The sequence below is a fragment of the Harpia harpyja genome, chromosome 1 (assembly GCF_026419915.1).
Source record: "Harpia harpyja isolate bHarHar1 chromosome 1, bHarHar1 primary haplotype, whole genome shotgun sequence".
Lineage (NCBI taxonomy): Eukaryota > Metazoa > Chordata > Aves > Accipitriformes > Accipitridae > Harpia > Harpia harpyja.
In genome coordinates this window covers 22376219-22398453 of record NC_068940.1, presented here as the reverse complement: position 1 = coordinate 22398453, position 22235 = coordinate 22376219, and the positions used below count along the sequence as shown (strand labels likewise).

The window sequence follows — 22235 nt, the reverse complement described above, 5'->3', positions numbered from 1 at the left end:
AGAAGTGTTTACAGCTTTTTCCAGAACATTCTTATTTGGAAATTTTTCACACTAACTATGGCACTTGAAGCAAGTTGTAACTGTGAAGTCAGAAAGAACATACAACCTCTAGGTTTTTTAGCTTTGCGTCTGGCTATATCTAATTTCCTACGCAGAAAGACAGTGCCAGATAAAAGAGAAGCAGATTTATCACTAATTCCCCACACTTATCAAAAAAGAGAGGAAAAAAAGTATATTTTGGAGTTTCCTTTCAAATTGAGCTACATCAGAAGATGTGAAAAAGTCACTAATGTTCAAAAGCACTCACCACTACTCTTAAACATAGCAGCAAGATTAATAAATAATTAACAGCATTTTCAAAACAAACATACCTCAAAGACATGGGCGTCTTACTTCTTCCGAAGAATTATTACCTCAGCTGCCTTTCTGTCTTCTGGTCTTGAATTTGTTGTGTAGCCTAGGAAAAATAAATCTCAGCTTACTTTCAAACTGAAAGCGTAAGGCTAGACCCAAGGAAAAAAAAAAAACTTAATAGCATTGCAGTTAATTCCTCTGTAATCCTACCTCATTATCTTAAGCAAATAAATCTCTGAAAAGGATTGCCTTATTAAAAGTGAATTAGAAAACTGAATGTCATCTGTGCAGGGAGACATTCTCTTAAAATGCAATCAGCAAGGAAGCTCATAAATAGGGCACTATATAAAAATGTTCCTATCAGGCAATCCTTAGCAGATTTTCAACAGATGTGTATGTAACTATGATTTCACAAATTCCTAAAATAAAATGTGTCAACGTTTACCACGAACTTCCAAGAGTCTAAAAAAATGTACTCAGATTCTACAGAAATAACAATATTATAAAGATAGGTAAAATGTAGCAAGAGTATCTACTGAATTGTCATACCTCTCACTCTTGCATGTCATCATGTTTGATTTACTGAGCACAACTTAAAGAAAAAATTTTAAAAAACCAAAAAAGGTTATTATGTTTCAGTTTTATTTCTATAACCATATAAAATTCAAGAGGCATAGCCCCTAGATGCATCTCAACACTCATTACACGTTTTTAGAAGTGCACGTGGACTGTATAAGCAGTGAAGAAGTAGTGCATGCTATAAAGAGAAATAGGAGACAAACTGCTGCAGTCACTATCAATTGTTAGAACGTTGTAAGTTTTCTCAAAAAATATTTACCAATTGTAAGCATTTTTTTGGATATATTAGTTAGAAATAAAAACATGGGTTATCAGATCCTTGGAAAAAAATAAAAAAATCAATACTATTCAAACAAAGATTTTTTTAATAAGAAGTGACAACTTTATTACTAAAAGAAAATAACAGATATCTGTAGGAACAAATTGCCCTTTGCATTTTTAGCTTCATTAGTATTGAACTTCTCAGCTTCACTTTAAAATACTCTTCTTAATCATCCTTTGAGTTACTCCTTACTTCAAATTACTTTGTCTATCTGTACCAACACAATCAAGTTATTTTAAAAGAAAACAACGCAGAACACATCTTTCTTGAAGGGTTTGCAAGGATAACAAAACAAAGTGAACCAACCTCTGGAAGATGATTGTGTCATATGAAACCGTAATACAGTGTGGAAAATATTAATGAAGATGGTATTCAAATGAAAGTAATAAAAGTCAGACAAAGCCGAAACACAAACTAAAACCAACTAGAATGGGTTCACTGGAGTTTCGTTTATACCCACAAGCCAGCAATGTAGCAAGTCATAAAGAAGTCAGGAGACTAATTTCTGACAATAGCTCGTTCTAAGTCCTGTACTTCAGTATTTCTCAAAAAAAAAGTATATAAACATACAGACATGAACTTGACCACATGAAAGCCAATGCACGCTACAGAAACTAAAACAAAGCATCCAGCATTCACAATGAAATGCAAGAAGTTGCATATATTACGTTATCGTGTAAGATTCTTTAAGAGCTAGGAGACTGTGTGTTTCAGGTTCACAAAATTAAAATAATCATACTGCTACCATTAGGGTCAAATCTTAATTTTTAAATATTTGTAAGTCAAAGTGGCCTTGACTTGAGGGTTTTGTATTACTTTTTCAAATGGTAATATAATGGAGTCTCATACAATTTTTCATATTGCTCCTTTTGATGATAATTTTTGATGCTTGCAAGGTTCAAGCTGAACCAATGTGTCTTCATCCAAGGGCTCTTTTCATCTGAGTGCTATAACATTTTCATGGTACACTAAAAATAAGATAATGGAGTGACAGCAGTAAAAGTAACTCTTGCTTGAATGATGTATCTTTTAGTCAATAGTTAGGTGAAAAGTGGCAACAAAACAGATCCTTTCATACAGACATCTTTCTTTTTTTTATTTAGATACATTAAGAAAGTAGAAGTCTTCAAACATTTTGTTTCATGGAACAAGAGCACACATTTAAAAGTTGTTTGTAGTCTCTCACACACAAATCCTTACACCTTTGTATTGCTAGATTAGGTGGAGTATTTAATCAGATTTATCAATTTTATGGTGTTCGCTGAGACTTGAGAAAATGCCCAATCCTTTCAGCCTGCTAATTTTTTTTTTTCTGTTTCTTTTTCTCCTGACTTTGGTCAGTCCGGGTTTGTTGTTTGTTTTGGTATTTTAAAGGCTTCTCCTCAGTTGGCATCTTTGTTGTTCATGTATTTGTTCACAACTCTGAAATGTCATGTTTTCTTCTCTACTGTGCTTTAAGATCCACCATTTCAGTACTATATGTATCTGCATTTGTCAAACATTTTAAGAAATAAAGTATTTCTTCTTAATGATGTCGGATTGAAAGAAACCCATGGATTTAGTCTAGTCCCTCTGGACATTTGAAGGTCCGTATTTACTATCAGAAAGGCTTTGCTCTTGCAAACTGACAGTCTTAGGTTTGCTTTCTCCAGTCATTTTATTCCTGTAGTGCACAATTGTGTGCAAGGTTGTAAAGAATCACTGATCAATTTGTACCCTAATATCCAGAGAACTTGAATTTTAGTGGCATCTAGAGACCTAGCTTCCTTAAGGAAAATCCCTGCCACAAAACCCATATTAAGAAAAATGATTAAAAAAAAAAAAACCCAAAACCAAAAACAAACCCGAAAACCAACAACAAAACAGTTTATTCATTGAACATAGAACTGGGTCAGTTGTGTTATGAAGTATGGACACATTAAGTTCAACTTTTGTCATTGTGGTAGTGACTGTATTCTTGGAAAATCAGCATTTGCAGGTTTCAGGAAAAACAGTGTAAAAAAAAAAAAAACAAACCACAGAAAACTTTCATTACAGGTTTTCCACTTTCAAGTGAAATACCAAGTTATGGCTTCTAAGTTAGAAACACTACTATGAATAAAGACAGGCTGATTAAATTCATAATAAATTTATCTATCTCTACAAAATCAAAAAACCACAGAAGATAACAAAGTTAATCAGGCTATGGGAGTACAATTAACCACTTTTTTATTATTTTGATATCATGAGGACTTACTAGTGTCACTAGTTACTAGTGGCATCCACTTTTGCCTTAAAGCTCACGTTGTTTAAAACAATGTGAATGCAGACTATTTGTGTTTGTGTTATAGTACCCAGATAAAAATGACTTCCCCAAGCTAACAGCAGCTAGAAAAGAGAAGACAGCTTTAAAACCTGGATTTTCTCTTGGTTTTCCAAAAGATATCAATACTCATTTTTTTTTACCTCATTAACATCTTGGCATATCTTTACCTACAGAAAAAATAAACTTGCAGACAACAATGAGTTCTCTAAAGTCTTTGTTGACTAAAGAGTCAAAGCTGACTGAAGTCTTCAGCTATGGCTTACCTATGATCTAAAATCAATCACTTGGTCTCAAACAATTCAAACTACAATTAGAAATAATTCATTTTCTGGAGACAAGGAGCTAAATAATTTTGCTCCTAAATACTTGATTTGCAACCACTTAACAAAGGAAAGAGAAAAAGAGCTTAAGTACCAACACAGAGGAACTGTGTTTGTACAGGTGGCATTAGCATCACTTAATTGTCTATATAACAAAGAAATACGCATCTTAAAACCAAAAAAGTCTGATGTCATTACAGAGAAGACAAAATAATAAAAAGGGAATGAAAGACCCTTCAAACACCTGTTGATCAAAGCCATGTGCTAACCAAGGCAAGGACAGGTAGAGTTACTGGGCACACTTACTCAGCCTAAATGAATTTACGGGATTATCTCCCGAACTATAGTCCATGTTCAAAACACTAGCCTCACAGATCTGTGGAGGATTTTAAGCTGAAGTAGTGTGAAGAAAACACTAGTTGACTGTATATGCTCTTTTTCTTAGTTGCCCACTTTTCCCACTGTTATTTTTCCTTTACATTTCTTAAATAGATAGACTTCTACTTGAATTCTTTGTTTTTTTTTTATTAATGCCAGAGAGAGCAAAGCTAATATTAAAATGTTCCATGTGAAAACAAGGATCAATGTGCCTCATATCCCTAATTTTTTTCTGCTTGCAGCATAATTTTTCTTTCTCTTATTTTCCATTATAAGTTGTTCTTTGTTAAACACAGAGCTGAACTAGACACAAAGGAGTATGATGGCACTTAAAATCCTTCAATTTCCAAAGTTCAGGGATGCTGAAACTGATTCTTTCCTTTTCTGTTTCTACTTAGAACAAAGAGTATCCTGATGTTGTTCATGGAACAACTCGGGTTTTTTAGAACTTAAAGAATATTTCAATTTGCACTCTAGAAATAAGTTTTCAGCAAACCTAATGAATACTTTCTTACACCCAAATGCACACTGAGGCACTGGGTACTGGAGACTCCAAACAGTAATGCTTTCAGGACTTAACTTCTCTTGTCACCTTTCAGCTGATATTTTCCATTAAATTCCCATTATAATGAGATTGTGATTCTAGGAGAAATGTTAAAACACTTCTAGTGTAAAAACTGCCAGATTTTAAGTTAGATTTTACTTCACTCATTTACTTGACAATAACAGAACTAATGAACATAGTTATAGGATAGAATAGACTATTTCAGTCGGAAGGGACCTACAACGATCATCTTGTCCAACTGCCTGACCACTTCAGGACTGACCGAAAGCTAAAGCATGTTGTTAAGGGCATTGTCCAAATGCCTCTCAAACACTGACAGGCTTGGGACATCGACCACCTCTCTAGGAAGACTGTTGCAGTGTTTGACCACCCTCTCAGTAAAGAAATGCTTCCTCGTGTCCAGTCTAAATCTTCCCTGACACATCTTTGAACCATTCCCATGCATCCCATCAGTGGATCCCAGGGAGAAGAGCTCAGCACCTCCCTCTCCCCTTCCCCTCGTCAGGAAGCTGGAGAGAGCAATGAGTCGCCCCTCAGCCTCCTGCTCTCCAAACTAGACAAGGCCAAAGTCCTTAGCCGCTCCTCATAGGACATTCCTTCCAGCCCTGTCACCAGCTTGGTTACCCTCCTCTGGACGCGTTCAAGGACCTTCACATCCTTCTTAAATTGTGGGGCCCAGAACTGCACACAGTACTCAGGGTGAGGCTGCACCAACACTGAATGCAGCGGGATAATCACCTCTTTTGACCTAGGAACACATCTGCAGTTATTTCTTACAGTTCTAGTTCAACAGAGCATAAGTAACTATAAAATGTAGCCTTACTTGATACCTATCTTTCCTGAGCAAAAGGCCTGCAAGTTAAATAACCTGTGATCCTGTGATGCATCTTTTTTTTTCTTCTTTTCCCCTCTTATTTTAGATGGTATAATTAAGGACATTTACTATATAGGGCAAATCCCACTTGCCTATCATTTGATCGTTATAAGGCATTAACTCTTGTATGGGCATAGAAGTCTCTAAGATGGAGAACTGCCATTACTCCTATTTCTTGACTGAAAATGAATGCAGCATTCAGGATTCTCACCTGTACCTATTAATTAATCCTTAAATATTTAGCAGAATTACTCTTCACTGTGGAGAGCAAATCAAGGAAAGAAGTACTCCTGTTTCACCAAATCTAGTATTTCTACTCACTTCTGAATAGGCATTCTTAAAAGTTTTTCCTCATATACCTGCTTCTGTAAAGATCCATAGAAATACTCAGAAACTATGAAAATTAACTATACCACTACACCAATTAAGCTTTAAGTATAGGAGGTCAGGGTCAAAATGTTGGTGAATATAAATGCCACTAGTGTATATATGACTCGAATATAAGCGGTTCTTGAAAATCATGTATACAGAAGTTCAAGAGAAAAGCAATCTGGAAATCAAGTGGACCAATAAACATTTTGAGTAGAAATCAAAACTATGAAAGTATGAAAAACGTTATTTATACTCTACAGCCTCATATACTTCAGACACCACTCTTGTTTCATAGAAATCAGTTAGGGAAGTGCTAAAGTTTTTCTAGGATGTTTTTTTACCTGAATTAGATCTGTTAGAACCCAGTTCTTTTGTTGCCAAACACATAGCCTTGCTTTCTTCCAATTTCTGATATACTTCTTTTTCCTTATACTGGATTAAAATAGGATCTGAATTATTAGGAAGCAGTGTATCACCAGGCAATCCTCCTTGAGTAAAGAGCAAAGCAGTTATTCGCTGACAGAAGAACAAACCCCAGCCAGAATCCTGCCTTCAAATTTGGGCCACAATTTTGTCTCTGTTACCACTCCTATTCCTGGAGAGGGGGGCTGTATTGATTTTTCTGTTCTGTTCCCATACACAGGCTTAAATTTATATTTACAGGTATGCAAAGGAGAAAGGAATTGGAGGGTGAAGGAAGGAAATGCAAATAAATATTTAATAAAATAGCAATTAAACACGATTGTTATAGGTTTTTTTTCTTCTCAACAAAAGCAGGTAAAACTTGACAGAAGTTTTAGAAACTTAGAAGTGTTAAATGCTTAATCGCATTTTACTGTTTATAGATGAATTCTAAACAGTGAATTAAAAATGTTATCTCCAGTTTTACAGACATCTATATTTTACTTTATTCATCATTTAAATTGTATATGATTTCAAGACCAGAATGAAGTGTGCTAAATCCCATTCTCATTTAAAACACTTTGCTTAAAAGAAATTCCACAACCACTTAAGTCCATACTATCAAAACAATTTCTAATGGTCTATCCAAACATCGCTTGGGAGTGAAAAACTGGAAGCATAATGTGGGCATAGACATCAGTGTTCAGGTATCTGTAATGACAACAATTTACTAGAACAGTCTTAAGGCCATTTGCACTAGCACTTACTCATGTATATACATTAGCAAACAACATTTAGAGATCACATTAGAATTCCATTGGAAAAAGTGATCCTTCACTTACTAAAGTACATCCAATTTATGAGGAAGCCATAATAAATTAGTTAGCTAAATCTCTGGCTGAAATATATCATAGCTGTGTCTTACCAATAAACCTTTCAATGCACAAAACCCCAAATGGTTTCTAATAATTTTGTTTCCAACTCATTGTAAATGGAAAGTGTTCTCCTTCATGCAGTACAACTCAAACACTGATCTCAACTAATAAAAAAAAAAAAAAATTCTTTGTAAAAAGAGATGGAAAAGAGATAAATTAGAATATATTTTAATATTTTAAATAGAATTTAATTTCTATTATTTACTCTTATGTAACTAAGGTAGCAGTTCCCAGTAAAAAAAATACTGTCAGTGGGAAGGGACAATCAATCTATTAGCAATGCAAACTTCTGAATAAATGGGAACTTTACTGGAAGGCTTCATTTCAATTTACACCTTGTGTATGTTATAGATACAAGCACACACACATACGGATAACTACTATATATTTTCATATACCTTACGTGTTTAAGAAGAAAGTCAGAAAAAAGTAAGAACATTCAATCCTGCCATCATCAGAACACTGCGCAGCTTCCCAAAACAAGATTTGATCAAATGCAGCGTAGCTTCCTTTAGCAAAGTTGCGTTTTCTGACACAAATATAGCCTGTTGTTAAAATTCCAGACGAGTCTAACCATGACTTACTCTCAATTCACACAACAGTCTCAGACTTCTGGCTGCAGTGACATTTTAATTTATATTACCAAAAGGACAAAACTAAATGTCTAGCACCAAGAGAAAACCAGACTTACTAAAAAGCAAATAGGCAAGAGAGAGGAATACAGTTGTATTAAGCAGAAACAGGACAAAACAGAAAGCAGAGGAACAGCTTTAGATTCACCATAGCAGTATCATAAATTTTCTTCAGAGAATGATAGTGAAAGCAAAGACTGGTATGAGCTTATTTTCCTGTCAAACAATCAAGAGTGATAGCAGATAGCTCCCCTTGGATATAAAGAAGTAAAGGCTCTGCCTTCCTTCAGACTGCTTGAAGTCTGATGATGTTCTTCACATAAAAAGAGACATCCTAAGATAAAGGAAGCAAACACTATTTTTAAGCCACCACTTAGAAGATCATTTCTGAGCTCACAGAAGGTCTCACAGCATATTCTAAATTACACACTGGCATACAATCTTTTCTTCATAAAGTATAATCGGGTCTCAGCCTGTGACTCTATGTTGAAAACAATCTGTGACTTGAGGGAGAGGAAACGACTTGAAATGTCTGAAGGCTTTACTGAGTGTACAGTGCTGACTGCAGTTGTCTGTGTATCAGGAAAGCACAGCAGCCAGCTAGTCTGGCTTAGGAGCAAAAAGGAAGAGATGGGGATACAACAGTGCCTGCAGTAGGAGAACGTCAGAGAAATGCTTTGTTTTCCTCAGCTGAGTTTTAGCTGCCACTACAATGTTCTTTAAATTCCAAAAATACAGTAACTAAAAAAATAAAGAAGAAATGAAAAGACTTCTCTGTCATCTGGAACACAATTTTGAGGTGAGAACTCCCCAATTAAGAGTCTGATAAATTACTTACTGCTGTATGATCATGAGCAGTTTAGGCACATTTTGCTTTAGTTTTCTAACCTATCAAATGTGCATAGCAGTATGTTTTTTCCCTTGCCTTTTATTCCCTTTCTTTGGCTCACAAGTGGGTCAGGCACTTGCTGGGGCCTGCATACCGTGAAACTAAAGAACTACCCTTGGAGTTTCAGCATACCACAATCAGAAATATATTACGAACAAAGGATGACTATCTGTTGTGACAGATAAAAAAACTGAATTCAAGGCTTAAATGTTTATTAAGCCAAATTTGAATGTTTCATAAAACTGATTAAAAATAATGCTCTCCTTCAATCTGATGTATTCAGACTTTTAGGATAAGAGCACAAACACAGAAAAGATTTGCAACTAGAAAACACCACAGTACTGCTGTTGACTGCTTCCCATTCAAGAAACTGCAAGCTTGCAGTGGTACAGTGTTCCATTAGGGGCATCATATAATGCCTAAAAATGAGAGAGAGAAAGTGAATCGGTACCAGTGAGATTTTTGTATAATATAGTGAGCATGCCATCCCACCTGTATTGGGAAGTGCTTGTCTTAGTTGGAAGAAATCAAGGTGAAAGACAGACAAAATTCCTCTAAGAAAACACAAATTCACTTGCTTCACTTGTTCAGTTTGGAATTTTCTTTCTCTTCTTTACAGCAAAGGAGTAGCACACTATTCAGAAGATCTGAAAGACCTGGGTTTGGAGTTCTGAAGTTTACAAATGTCTCCTTCAAAAAACCTGGAACACAGCACTTAATAAAGAAAACAATCTTCTGGGAAGAAAGATTTCTCTAATATTACAGGACAGACATGCACTGTTATTTCCCCAGCTGACCAAGGAAAACGAAAACAAACCGAGACTCTACCTTTTCTAGCCTACCTTTTCTCTTTTCAGTTTGGGACAGTATACATCAGAGTCTGCAGACACAAAGTCAGTCTTCATTCTGACTTGCTTTTCAAGAAAATCACAGTAGCTGTCAAGAAAGCATTCTCAGTACCACTATGGACATGTTAGAACAGACAAAGGAAGGTGAGAAGCAATATTTAAATTTTAGGAGGCTACTAGTTTTATACAAAAAGAAAATATGTGTCCATATACATAAAACATTAAAACAAAGTTACTTAAACCATCCTAAAATAAAAAAAAAAAACAACCCACACTAAATGAGATTTTTTTTGAGAGGAAAAAAAAAACCCCAAAACTTATTCATCTTTACATTTAAGATAGTTTTTTTTTTTTTTACTCCTAGAGGAACACTCTGTTATTCCATGCCAGATGAATCCAGTCTGCTTCTGTGACCAAAGGAATCTTCTATGTGTTCCCTTCCCCTAGATGAGCTTTACCTGTTAGCCCTCCATCCTTTTATCTATTGACTTCCTATTGGTTTGTACCTGTCTGTACACATACTTCTTTCTGTTGATCTGTTTATTTGGGTTGTCCAAATCTGTTGTGGAGGGTATACAATTCAGCTGTAACAACACTCCTAAAGCAGCCCCAGACACCATCAGCCGCCTTTGTGTTTCACTTTGCATCCGCCAGGACCCCCAGATCCTTTTTTGCCCAGCTGCTTTCCAGCTGGTCAGCCCCCAGCATATACTGGTGCATGGGGTTGTTCCTCCCCAGGTGCAGGACATTGCACTTCTCCTTGTTGAACCTCCTGAGATTCCTGTCGGCCCATTTCTCCAGCTGTCCAGGTCCTTCTGGATGGCAGCACAAGCCTCTGGCCTGTCAGCCACTCCTCCCAGTGTTGTGTCATCAGTAAACTTGCTGAAGGTACACTCTGCCCCATCATCCAGATCATTAATGAAGATGTTAAGCAGGACTAGACCCAGTGTTGACCCCTAGGATTATTGGCCTCCAACTAGACTTCATGCCACTGACCGCCACACTCTGGGCCCAGCCATTCAGCCAGTTTTCAGTCCACCTCACTGTCTGTTCGTCCAATCCATACCTACCAGCTTCTCTCTGAGGATCTTACAGGAGACAGTGTCAAAAGCCTTGCTGAAGCCTAGGTAGCCTTGCTGATGTCCACTGCTCTACACACATCTACCAAGACAGTCATTTTCTCATACAAGGTTATCCGTTTGGTCAAACATGACTTCCCATTAGAGCCCATGGACTTATCTATGCCCAGTTTGCTTAAGTATTCCCTGACCTGATGCTCTTCCACCATGGGTACACTTTCCTTGCTCCAGCCTTTCCCCTGTCTTTGAGGCCTGAGATACCTGAAGGCTGGTCTTGGCTGCAAAGACTAAGAAGGTGGCATTCAGAATCTCAACCCTTTCCATGTCCCATGTCACCAGGTCCCCTGCCTCATTCCGCAGCGGGCCCACATTTTCCCTAGTCTTCCTTTTGTCACTGATGTACATATAGAAGCCTTTCTTGCCATCTTTTGACATCCCTGGCCAGATTCAATTCCTTTTGGGCTTTGTTCCTCCTAACAGCATCTCTGCAAGCTCAAACAATACCTCTATATTCCTCCCAGATCACCTGTCCCTGCTTCCACCTTCTGTATGCTTCTTTTTTGTTTGAGTTTGCCCAGGAACTCTTTGTTCATCCATCCATGCAGTGCTCCTGGTATTTTTGCCTGACCTTCTGCTTGTAGGGATGGACTTACAACAATAAAGTATAAAACTGTTAAAGTATTTATCAAATGGTTTTCTCAGCAGTGTAACCCATGGGAGACAAATTCACAAATCTATGCATACAAAAAGTGCATTTAATAATATTTAAGTAAAACTCGTAGGAAATCAACATAGGCAGTAGGTAGGCTCTACGCTGATAGTATTGTTCCCATTTTATTATAAAGCTACCAACAGAAAAAAAAACAGTGTAGCTGCTAAACAGATTAAGGGAATATTATGAATCTGTGAAATGGTGTTGAAGTGTTGCCTCTTCCATCTTCCAAAAGCATTTATTATGGTATTTCTGTGAATCATTTATTTCCGAGGAGTATTAGAAGAAGATCTCTCCGAGGACTGGTAAGGTTCAACATGTTAAGGTTCAACATGTTAAGGTTCTATAACTGCTGTACCACCCTTCTACCCAAACAGCTAAGGGCTTTCAGAGAGCATATACAGGAGAAAACTTTTGATCTTTATTAGTAATTCACCTTTGCTCAAGTACCCAACTTACTGCTTTTCAGACTGCAGGTAGTTAGTTCAATTCCCAATAAAGTAAGGCTTTATGTACATTCAAGAAGTACTTAAACTAAAGCAACTGATTTAATGCTGCTGTCTGGATTATTAGTGTGCTAGCAGGGGACTCCCAAATCACTAGTTTAAGAACTGCTACTCAGTTGTTAAGGAATTTTTCAAAGTGCTGCACCAGCACTCAGGGAACTTCAAAACATAAAGAACTTGTCCTGTACCCAGCTAGTTACTGACACTTGTCAATTACTGTGATGTTTTACACACATTTTGCAAAAGTGCAAGAACTGCACGATGTGAGGAAGAAGTAAAACATGAAGACTTCAGTACTCATTAAGTACTGTAATTGCAACAATTGCAGTTACCCCGATTGTTCTGTTGTGAGCTGATTACGTGACCGCGCCTGAGGGATACACAATATTACAGTACAGTAATGAATGAGCACCTCAGCCAGACTACCAAGTCCATTTTGTGAAGGACAAAATACACGTACAGGAGGGGCGCAGAATACAGCCAGTGAGTGTCCTCTAGCAGAGAGCATTTTTTTCATTTTAAGGTTTCCTTTCTCGGAGCCCATGTGAAATCACATGACTAACAGAAGTAAGCCAAACAAACTGTTATCTGTGCAAACACATCCACACACGTTTTGTACCACGTACTCCCACACTTACATAGACAGCATCTTGGTAATTTTGAATGAAACTGTTGTGCTCTTAGCATAAGAAGATAACTTAGTTTATTCATTTACGTAGGTAACACATTTAGCAGCCAATTTTACTAAAAATCTTATATAAAATGGAAAGTATAAAAACTTGGGAAAAAGCACAGCAAAAAAAGTCATCATCATCATCACCACCACCACCTGTTGCACTGGACAGACTCTCTCCCCCATTTTAAAAAGTGATGACTTGAAACAAGTATTCAAATTAATATTTAGGTTAGTTAAGCAACTTGCACATTCTCTTACTAGTTCCAAATTTATCTGCCATTGCTGACGTCCAAAATTCCGCTTTTGCATAGTACCCATAAAATCTTTGTGCACCCTGGAAGTTGGTCCTATCTTCTCTGAAATAAGAGAACACAACTTCCACTCACAATAATTCCAAATAATTCTGCAGGGATGATGACTGTAGAGAGAGAACGTATTTGGTTTTCCCTTTCATTTAGCAGTCTGAGTTGTCATAAGAGACTGCTACTTAGGATAGCTCCTGTCTTTCTCCTCCTGTGCTCCCAGAATACCACTAGCTGATAGGAACAGAAATTAGGTTAGCTATTAAGCACAACCTTCTTGCTGAAGTACTTTTTCATTTTCTATAGAAGAATACAGGAATTATAGGTTGAGACGTTGCTACCGTTTTGCTCTTCATTTTTCATAATGGAGTAAGAATTTATGGGGGAAGAATACAGCAATACGGAGTAACTTCCACCTACAGGGGAAATGGGATGCTTTTCATCTGACTGAAAAGATAGCGAACAACATATGAAAAACAGTAAAATATTAGAAATCCCCCTCTCTCCCCAAGAACCTGAAAGGGAACAAAAAGTAAAACTGCAAGTATGTAGAAAATGTAAACAAAATATATGAAATCTCATTAAAATATTGTGTGCCTGTTAAAAAAGTAAGATGAAACTCTAGATCCATTCTCATTTTACTAAGGATGTAAATCTCCCAGGCTACATTACAGTACCTCTTGTTTGTGGGTTAACTCTGCCCTTCACATATTCAGCACCATAAAGACTTGTTACAGTCAGTGGCTGCTGAGTTATCTCAGAGTTCTCACTAGCATTGAAGTGACAGAAAAGTTCTGTACAAATCTTAACCGGAAAAAAAATTAGAGTGAATTTATCAGGTTCTTCTAATAATCTGTTTCCTTGTCGTTGCAGTTCCTACATTTTGTAGTGTTTCTCTTAGTAAGGCACTTTTTTAATATCATCATATTAAATATCTGAATTTACTCATAACATTATTAGCATTAGCACATTCAAAGGGTTTTGAAAATAGAACCTGATAAGGGTTATGTTTACACACACACTTTCAGTCTCCATGAAGTATCTTAACAGATTGTGAGTGGATTAATCCGCCAAAATTTAGACCTTTAAAATGTCTTCATCAGCTAGTCACTTAGACTCTTTTTAGGGTCAGTGGAAGCAAACAGATATCTGTGCAACTCATCCTAATCTAGATGTCTGTAACAGGTCAGACAAGTTGCTTACTTCTTTCCATCAATTATAAAAGCTATGACTAGCCTCACCATCAAAAATGATTTTTAGGTAAAATATTCTGGTCCTCATGCTAGACTCTCGAGCCCTTTTTAACATGTCAAGCTTAAGTTCTAGCTCTGCCTCCCAGGAACTTCAGAACAATGTTATGCCTATAGTTCTGGTATTCTGTACTGCCTCACGACCGATTAAAAGTTTCCAGAACTGAATAGCTGAGACATATTCTCTCACATGTGCTTTACTGCAGCTGAAGTCAGTCTTGGAAGGCAAACCGTATGTAGACAAATTACTCCATCAATATCACATACCTTGCCCTCCCTCTAAACGACACAAATTCTTAGAGGTTTTCATGAGTGCTGATCCCCCCTCCAATCTGTCTGTCTAGCATTAAGTTATCTACCTTTTTTGTGATATTCAAAGTATAATTAAAACAATGCAAAACATACCTCATTCTAAAAATCTTGATTCAAAGTATAATTAAAACAATGCAAAACATACCTCATTCTAAAAATCTCGCATGCATACTTAGAAAGGTCTTTCAGAAGAAGAAGTAGCTCATCAGTCCCATTATTTTAGATGGGCATACAAATCTGCTAAGGCAAACCATTTCTAAGGCCTGTTTTCTTCAAAAATTACTTGGCGTGCACAATGAAAGCACAGTAGGCTTTTTGATACCCGTACATTACCAGTTATCACTAAAAAACATAGTACGAGCAAGTTGTTCCACTGAGAAAAATGTCTAAATTATTCTTCCTACATATTTGTGTTTGGTCCTATTTTTATGACAATGACAGCAGCTCCCCAACATCCCTATCACAGCCCTACTAAACAAAAGATTGCACGTGCTGTGCCTGCAGCTATTTGCCCACTGGAAGGATAGTTAGAACAAATACAATGACTGGCTGATTAGCTGCTACAAACAGCATGTGTGATGCTCAAGTCCTGTCCTGCCTGTCCTCCCCTCAAGGGAACACCAATGCTGCTCTTAAGTTCAACTCCTTAACCAGTTTTCACACAAATCATGTACAAACATAATGACCTTTGAGACTTATTCCTTACTTTCACCTTCAATAGAAACTGGCAAACCAATTCAGAAGTCAGGAAGGAGGGACTGCCAAAAAGAACCAGACAGCCTCATTAAACCACATTAAAAAAGGAAAACAGGCTAAGAACAACCTAAGCACGTAATGAAAATACAGATGAAGAACTTATTTTATGTAAAAGTAGTAAAAAAGCTGTCATAAATTAAATTGTAGGACAATACACACTGATGGACTATAATTGCTATGCAGATTCTATTCTGCCGCTGTGCCAAGCTGGTGTTGATTGACTGGGCTCAGTACAGCACTGTGCATGAGAACTAGCTACAAAATTGTTCTTCACACCATGCCTGCCATATGTGCAGGCCTTTTGCTTAAATAAGCTATATGAGGTGTCAATACAATTTTAGCACACTTGAAAACAGAATGCAAATTCAAAGCCTATGATTGCATCCGTATGACCATATGCTCATAACCATGGAATATATAGGGAGAGTAGATGTAGTAGGTAGTCCAAAATTATTCCAGAACTCTTACATTAGCTTAAAAAATAAACTTAATCATTTATCACTTGACTTTCAATCAGTCAGTATTATTTTTATGAAATAGCACAGGCATAATACAATAAATCAATACAATGTCCTAAAGTAACAGAACAAAACCTAAAAGAACAAGTACAAATCTAAGTGTATCTCAAAGAAAATGTAATAAACCACAAAGGTTTAAAAGAGATAATAAAATCTACTTTTCTAATTTGGAACTCATCACAATTATTCCTGTTATCTCTTTAGTCATCTGTTTAAAATTTATTTTTCCCCATCACCAACTTTAGCTGAATTTTATTCCTTCATAAACATTTTAAGTAAAATGAGTTCTTTCAAATAATGGAAGATGAATTTTGTGGAACAGCATTCTCATTTTATACTTCAACATACAACGTAAGAAAGCTATATTCATTTAGAAACTGAAAAGTAAAGATGGAATGGTTCTTTCACTTGAATATTTTCCAGATGATTGTCTGTCTTTAAGCCAGTATCAAGTGCACAATCTTAAGAGACTGTAGCTTTATCTGGTCTGAATTCTTCAAGAATAAATACATCACTTCTTTATTGATTAGCAGTTTGGAGAAAGATAGATCAAATATAAAAATGGAGTTGGAAAGTTAAGTTTTTCATTAAAATTTATCAAAGAACAAAAGTATGTTAATACTATGCAATAGTACGGTAATTTATCTGGAGAAGATCATTACAAACACAACCTTACATAGAACAATAAAAGTGAAACTAAAGAGTTGACTGAGCTGAAGCTATGACAATTAAAGTAGAAATCTAGGAGAAAAAAATCTTGATTATTGAAACACACGGTAGAATGAAACATGCATAAAGGCAAAAATAGATTTTCAAGACATATTAGAAAATGTAAAAAAAGCCAACCTTTTCCTTCTCTTTTTAAATAAAAAATACTTTTGAGATCAACACAAATATTTTCATTTACAGTAATGAAGTAAATGCTAACTACTTCTCAATATCATTTGTAGACTGTGTGCAAAGAACATCCCAGTCAATTGTTTAAAAAGTTTCACACAATTTTCAATGTACTGGTCTATTTCCTTAAAGAGTTTATCCTATTCATAACAAATAATGAAAATTACTCTTCACAACCACTGAATAACCAGCTTGCTTCAGAAACCGGTAAGATCTACTAGATCTCATTTCTATGCAATGACAGCAGTCCTACCCTGGAAAAACAAGGCAGCTCTGCATTTTCTTGTTCTTGTTCTATTCCTGCAAAAGGAAATCTGCTCTCTAAACCCTTTCCAACTTCTTGTCATTAGACCAAAGGTGAAATACTGGCTTATTTTCTTCTCCTTCCAGTTCACAGCTCTTCCAAAAGATACTCAAAGCTGTTTCTCTCCCTGGACTGATTAGTCAATTCACTGAAAACAAACAAAATATCCTAGATAGCATTCTGATGCTATCATAATACATACAGTTTGCCAAACAATCTTGATATGCTTCACTTTATCAGTTAAGCAAATTTTCTCTTCCTGTTCCAAATACACCAATATCAACTTGTTAAGTGTCAATACTGCAGCATCCCTCACACTACAACTACCTTGAGCTGCTTCTCAGTCAAAGCTAGTAATTGTTTTTTCCATTGGAAAGAATATTTCCTATGCCATTATCTCACAAGCTTAAAATAAACAAACAAATAACTCATAAAAAATAACATGCATTGACATTTGGGTCTAAAATTGGATTCTTCAGGTAGCTTGTACTCAAATAAGTGCACTACAGAGAGAAGTTAGATAGAAGGCAGACTCTTTTGGCAGTAGTCTTAATTCAAGAAGCACCTAGCTAGCAATCTTATTTTTTTGCATTACCATTAAGCACTGGGAGGCAAACTTAGTAGTGTTGTGAAAAAAATAGTGAATTTCAGTGGTGAAATGAAAAATAAGTAAAACAAGGAGCACAACAATTAAGAATGACTGAAGTTAAAAAAAAAAAACAAAACCCAAACAAAACAAACCACCAAACACAAACCCCAAAAACCCATCTACACTTGTATCTTGAAACCAATCCAGAAAATTTACACTAGCTTTTTCCCCACAAACAAACTACGATAAGGATAATGAATGCAATTAATCCATCTTATTATCCACCCAAGTACTCCATTTTCTAAGATGTGATACACAGTTATGCATATTCAAAGGTAGTCTGAACTTCAAATCTGTGGCTCAGGTAAGTAACAGCATACAAGGTGTGGAAAACATATCCTCATTATGCTACAAATGATACACAGCTGGCAAAAGAATTAACAACAGCTGCAACTAAACGGTACAGAACATGATTTGACTTTGCCTTCCAGATGAATCATGATTACAATCTAACCAGCTGCAACGGTTAGATTCATTTTGTACTACATGACTTAAATCTGAGTTTCTAAAGTTTTCAGCAAAAAGTCTGCGTTCCTGTATGCATTAACCCCAATATCTCCAATATCTTGCATTCCACATTCCAAAGTTTCATGAAGGAAACATTAATGACTGCCAATTTGCGAAGGACTGGAACTCAAGTAACATCATGGCCTTTGAAAGAGATATGCAAGACATTCTCAGCAATACCTGTGATTCATCTGGTTATATGTAAAGCTGAGTCAGAGCAGAACTGATGGATTACTTTCCCCAGATCATTACTTAGTAGAAAAGTAGCCTGCTGGGCAAGATTTTTTTTTTTTTTTTTTAGAAATATTCTTCACTAGAAAACACCACTTAAAAAAAAAAACAAACAGAAAAGCTTGAAAAAAATTTTAATGGAATGTCATTACTTTTGTGGGTAGCAGCAAACTCCACTTTCCTACCCCATCAGCACTAATCTAGAATATTACTCAAATAACAGCAAAAATTGTCATTGCATTTATTGCTGCTGCTTCGCACAGTTCTGATCAGTTCTAAATTTTGTGACCTATTACTGAAGAATGTTTGTTGAAAATCAGCAATTAACACTTATTTTAACACTTTATTCCCAATTTTGAGACAAATGGAAAAAGACATAAAGCCAAGTTTTGATAAGTATGCCTATTCTTAATTTCCAATTAACAGGTTTCATTGGCAGTTCTCAGCTCTTCAGCTGCTTAACTAGAAACAGAATTAGTTTCTACATACAGCTGAGTATCATTACTCCAAAGCCCCTTACACACAAGATTCAGATGTGTAAAAATTCTTCATACAGTCTTGTGTAACAAATACTGGCTATTGAACAATGAAATTAATTGCTATTTTTAGCTTTGACTAATTTATTTATCCTTTTAGGAAAAAAAAATCACATATAGCTTACTGAAATCCTTAATACCTAAGATGGGTGTACTTTTTTTTTTTTTTTTTTAAAATATAACATCAAACCAGTTTTTGGAACTATTACCTCCATTTTTTAATACCAATTGCAATTTTCTATTTGGAGCTTTGTTTATTGTGTCCTCTACATACTTAAGAAGATTCTTACCCTTCCAGCCAAAATCTCAAGGTTGGAAGAAATAACACATGCTTGATACTGTTACTTGGTCCCAATTTTATATCTTTAGTATCATAGCTTTCCTCATTATAAAAATTGGGTATTTTAAGAAACACTGCATTCATATAGCTGTCTTTTTGCATATCACAATTTCCTACATATATTCAAAGATACTGGGAATCTACATCTCCAGAACAGGTTAATCTGAAGACCAGTGTATTTTTACCTGTTCATCATTGATACTAAAAGCTGTTTTAATAAATATCCAACACCCCATCGAGCAAGCTGAAAGCTAATACAGAGTTCTCCCAGAAGCTAGGGCAAGTCCAAAGCAAGAAATGCCCCTGAACTACCCTCTTTTATACATTCTATGAAAGACAAGAGGGAGGGGGTGTTGCACCAGCTGCTGTTGCTGTCACATGGGTTTTCATTAACAGGTTAATTTACATAGCTGCTAAATGATCTTTGAAATCAATTTGGACTTAATAATTAAAAAAAAAAAGGGGGGGGAGGGGGAACAACCAGCACAACCAATTTTCTGAACCTAAATTAATTCCCTGACAAATACATGAATATAAAAATCTGTCTTACACTTTCATTGATATTTGAAGACAACAAAAGTATGAAATAAACTTTCTATAGCCAAAATAACTGTGACTTAGTTTCTCCCACTTCTCAAGTGACTCTCACTTGACAGTTTACCACACCTAAAGCTCTTTTCTAAGTATTCTAGGGACAGAAATTTTCAATCTGCTAAAGGTGAGTAACTTGCAAACCAGAACAGGATTGCTATGACTTCATTAGGAGAAATTCCAAAGAATTTCTTTAGATATTACCGCAGTCCTTAATGTCAGGTATCCCACCGTAGCAGGACACTTGAAGTAACTCACTGGCTAGAGAAACCACCTGAACACCTACAAACAACATATCAGTGTTCTTGATTAAACTATGTTCCCGTATCTACCCAAAGCCACACCTAATTCAGACATGAACACTGATTTCAGTTTTGGCCAAGTGTTCAACAGAGCATGTCGCCCACCACTGCCTAGCTACTTGTCCATCCCAGTACAATAATGAAGCACTCTCTTCCTCAGCATCTCTTCCCCTTCTTGCCACTGGCCTTGGTAGGCAGGCTTTGCCACACACTGCCTCTGACTCTGCAGCCCTGCCCTGCAGTGCATGAAGCATGCTGGGGTAACTGTGGGAGCTGGAAACTGCCCAGTGTGCTTGGGGCAAGGGAGCAGTCCCTGGGGCCGGCCACAATCACCGGGGACACAGATCCACAGAAAGGATGAGAGAAAGGCACGTGTTGCAACCATCTTCAAAAAAGGCCAAAAGAACAGTCTGTGAAACCTACAGGCTGGTGAACCTCAATTTCGTCCCTGGGAAAAATCACAAAGCAAGTCCTCTTGGTCTGCAGCCCTTCTTCAGGACTCCAGACTGAGCCTTGGGAGCCCAAAGGGCAGGGGAAGGGTGAGGAGAACATCAGAAAAAGGGGTAAGATCCTTGGAAATTTTGTATTTATCTCATTTTAACAGAATATACTGAACTGAACTACAAGTGTTAGCCTCATTGTAACTGGATTAATAATAATCTGCTTGTTAGGCTAAAAATTAAGACTACAGCGCTCAACAAGACTGTGTCTGAAACTGATGGGAATTCACATAAAATAATCTGAAATTTGGATGCAACAAATTGGTAACAATTTTATACTTATCATTTTCACTTCCCACTCCACCGTCTTCTTTCAGAGATAAAAAAATAATTAAACTAAGTAATAACATAACAATACTGAAATGCGTTATCTGTATCTGATAACTCCTCCTTTTGCCTTAAGTTATTTTCCTATATCAATGCTATTCTAATGAAGACCCTTTCCTTCTGATAAGCCAAGGACATGTTTGATTTGTGATAGCTTGAAATAAGCAAATTAATTTAAATACTTTTAAAATGTTGATCATTACTAATTGTCTTATCATACAGTTACTCTTACATATTTGTTCCAAAGCAGCTCCAACCGCTTAGGGAACTAAATACGTGCTTATACAGGGAAGTGGCAAAGCCAGGATTTGGTTTCAAAACTGGCAGGAACTCCTGACTTACACAGGGGAAGGATACTGCTAATGAGCTGAATGGCAAAAGCTTGGAAACTGCGCAGGGGCAACCACTGTTGAGTACAGAAATCATCAGGACTATGTGCAGCCAAGAAATGCTGCCTGACAGAAGCAAGAAATTCTTAGCAAAGTGACTGGGACACTCTTGAAGACAAGCTGCCGTCAGCTGGAAAAGCTGCCTTTCCTAAGGGTCAGGCAACTTTCAGAAAGGTCAGGTTTTGGTTCTAGAGTTCCCCCCTGCCGTTGACCATTACCAAATATTACAGCTCAAAGACTCTGCTTTGAACAAGACTGTTCTTCAGCATTTGCAGGAACTTTATGGAAGCAACATTTCTTGTTGAGTTTCAACAGACATAATGAGGAAGCTATTTTCCTCATGGAAAGTAATCAAAAGACCGACAGAATTTCAGTCATGTTTAAAGTTTTTAAAAAACAAAACAAAACAAAACAAAAACCTGGAAGAAAGGATGATGTGGCCACAGTTCAAACCCTGTAAGTATGTACACATATACACTACATATACAATCAAGTTTCATTTTGTCTGATGTTCTTACTATATTTTAAAAAGACTAGTATCAGTGTTCACTGAGGTCAAACTTTATCTGGCATCTCGTGCATCTTGCTTAGTTTAGCTCACAACTGCACATAAGTACAAAATCTCTTCTTTTTTGCTTTCAGAAACAATCAGACTACTATAAAAAAGACAATTTATCTCAGTAAATGCCAGCATTCTTCACTGGGGGAGATTCCTGTATCTTCACACTAATTAAAAAAACACAAACCCAACTCAGTAATGTCTAACAGCAAAAACA

At 36.5% G+C, this 22235-nt stretch overlaps 1 protein-coding gene across 5 annotated transcripts in view; it reads right to left on the bottom strand.

Annotated features, from left to right (window-relative positions):
- Nucleotides 1-22235, bottom strand: part of CDH18 (cadherin 18) — a 549881-nt gene that overhangs the window by 322296 nt on the left and 205350 nt on the right. For 3 of the 5 annotated variants that reach the window (XM_052781123.1, XM_052781150.1, XM_052781174.1), the window contains exon 3: nt 372-457. The gene's annotated coding sequence lies outside the window, so the exon portion shown is untranslated. Of the gene's footprint in view, nt 1-371; nt 529-22235 lie in introns of those variants that run through there. The other 2 variants (XM_052781113.1, XM_052781183.1) reach the window with 2 other exon arrangements.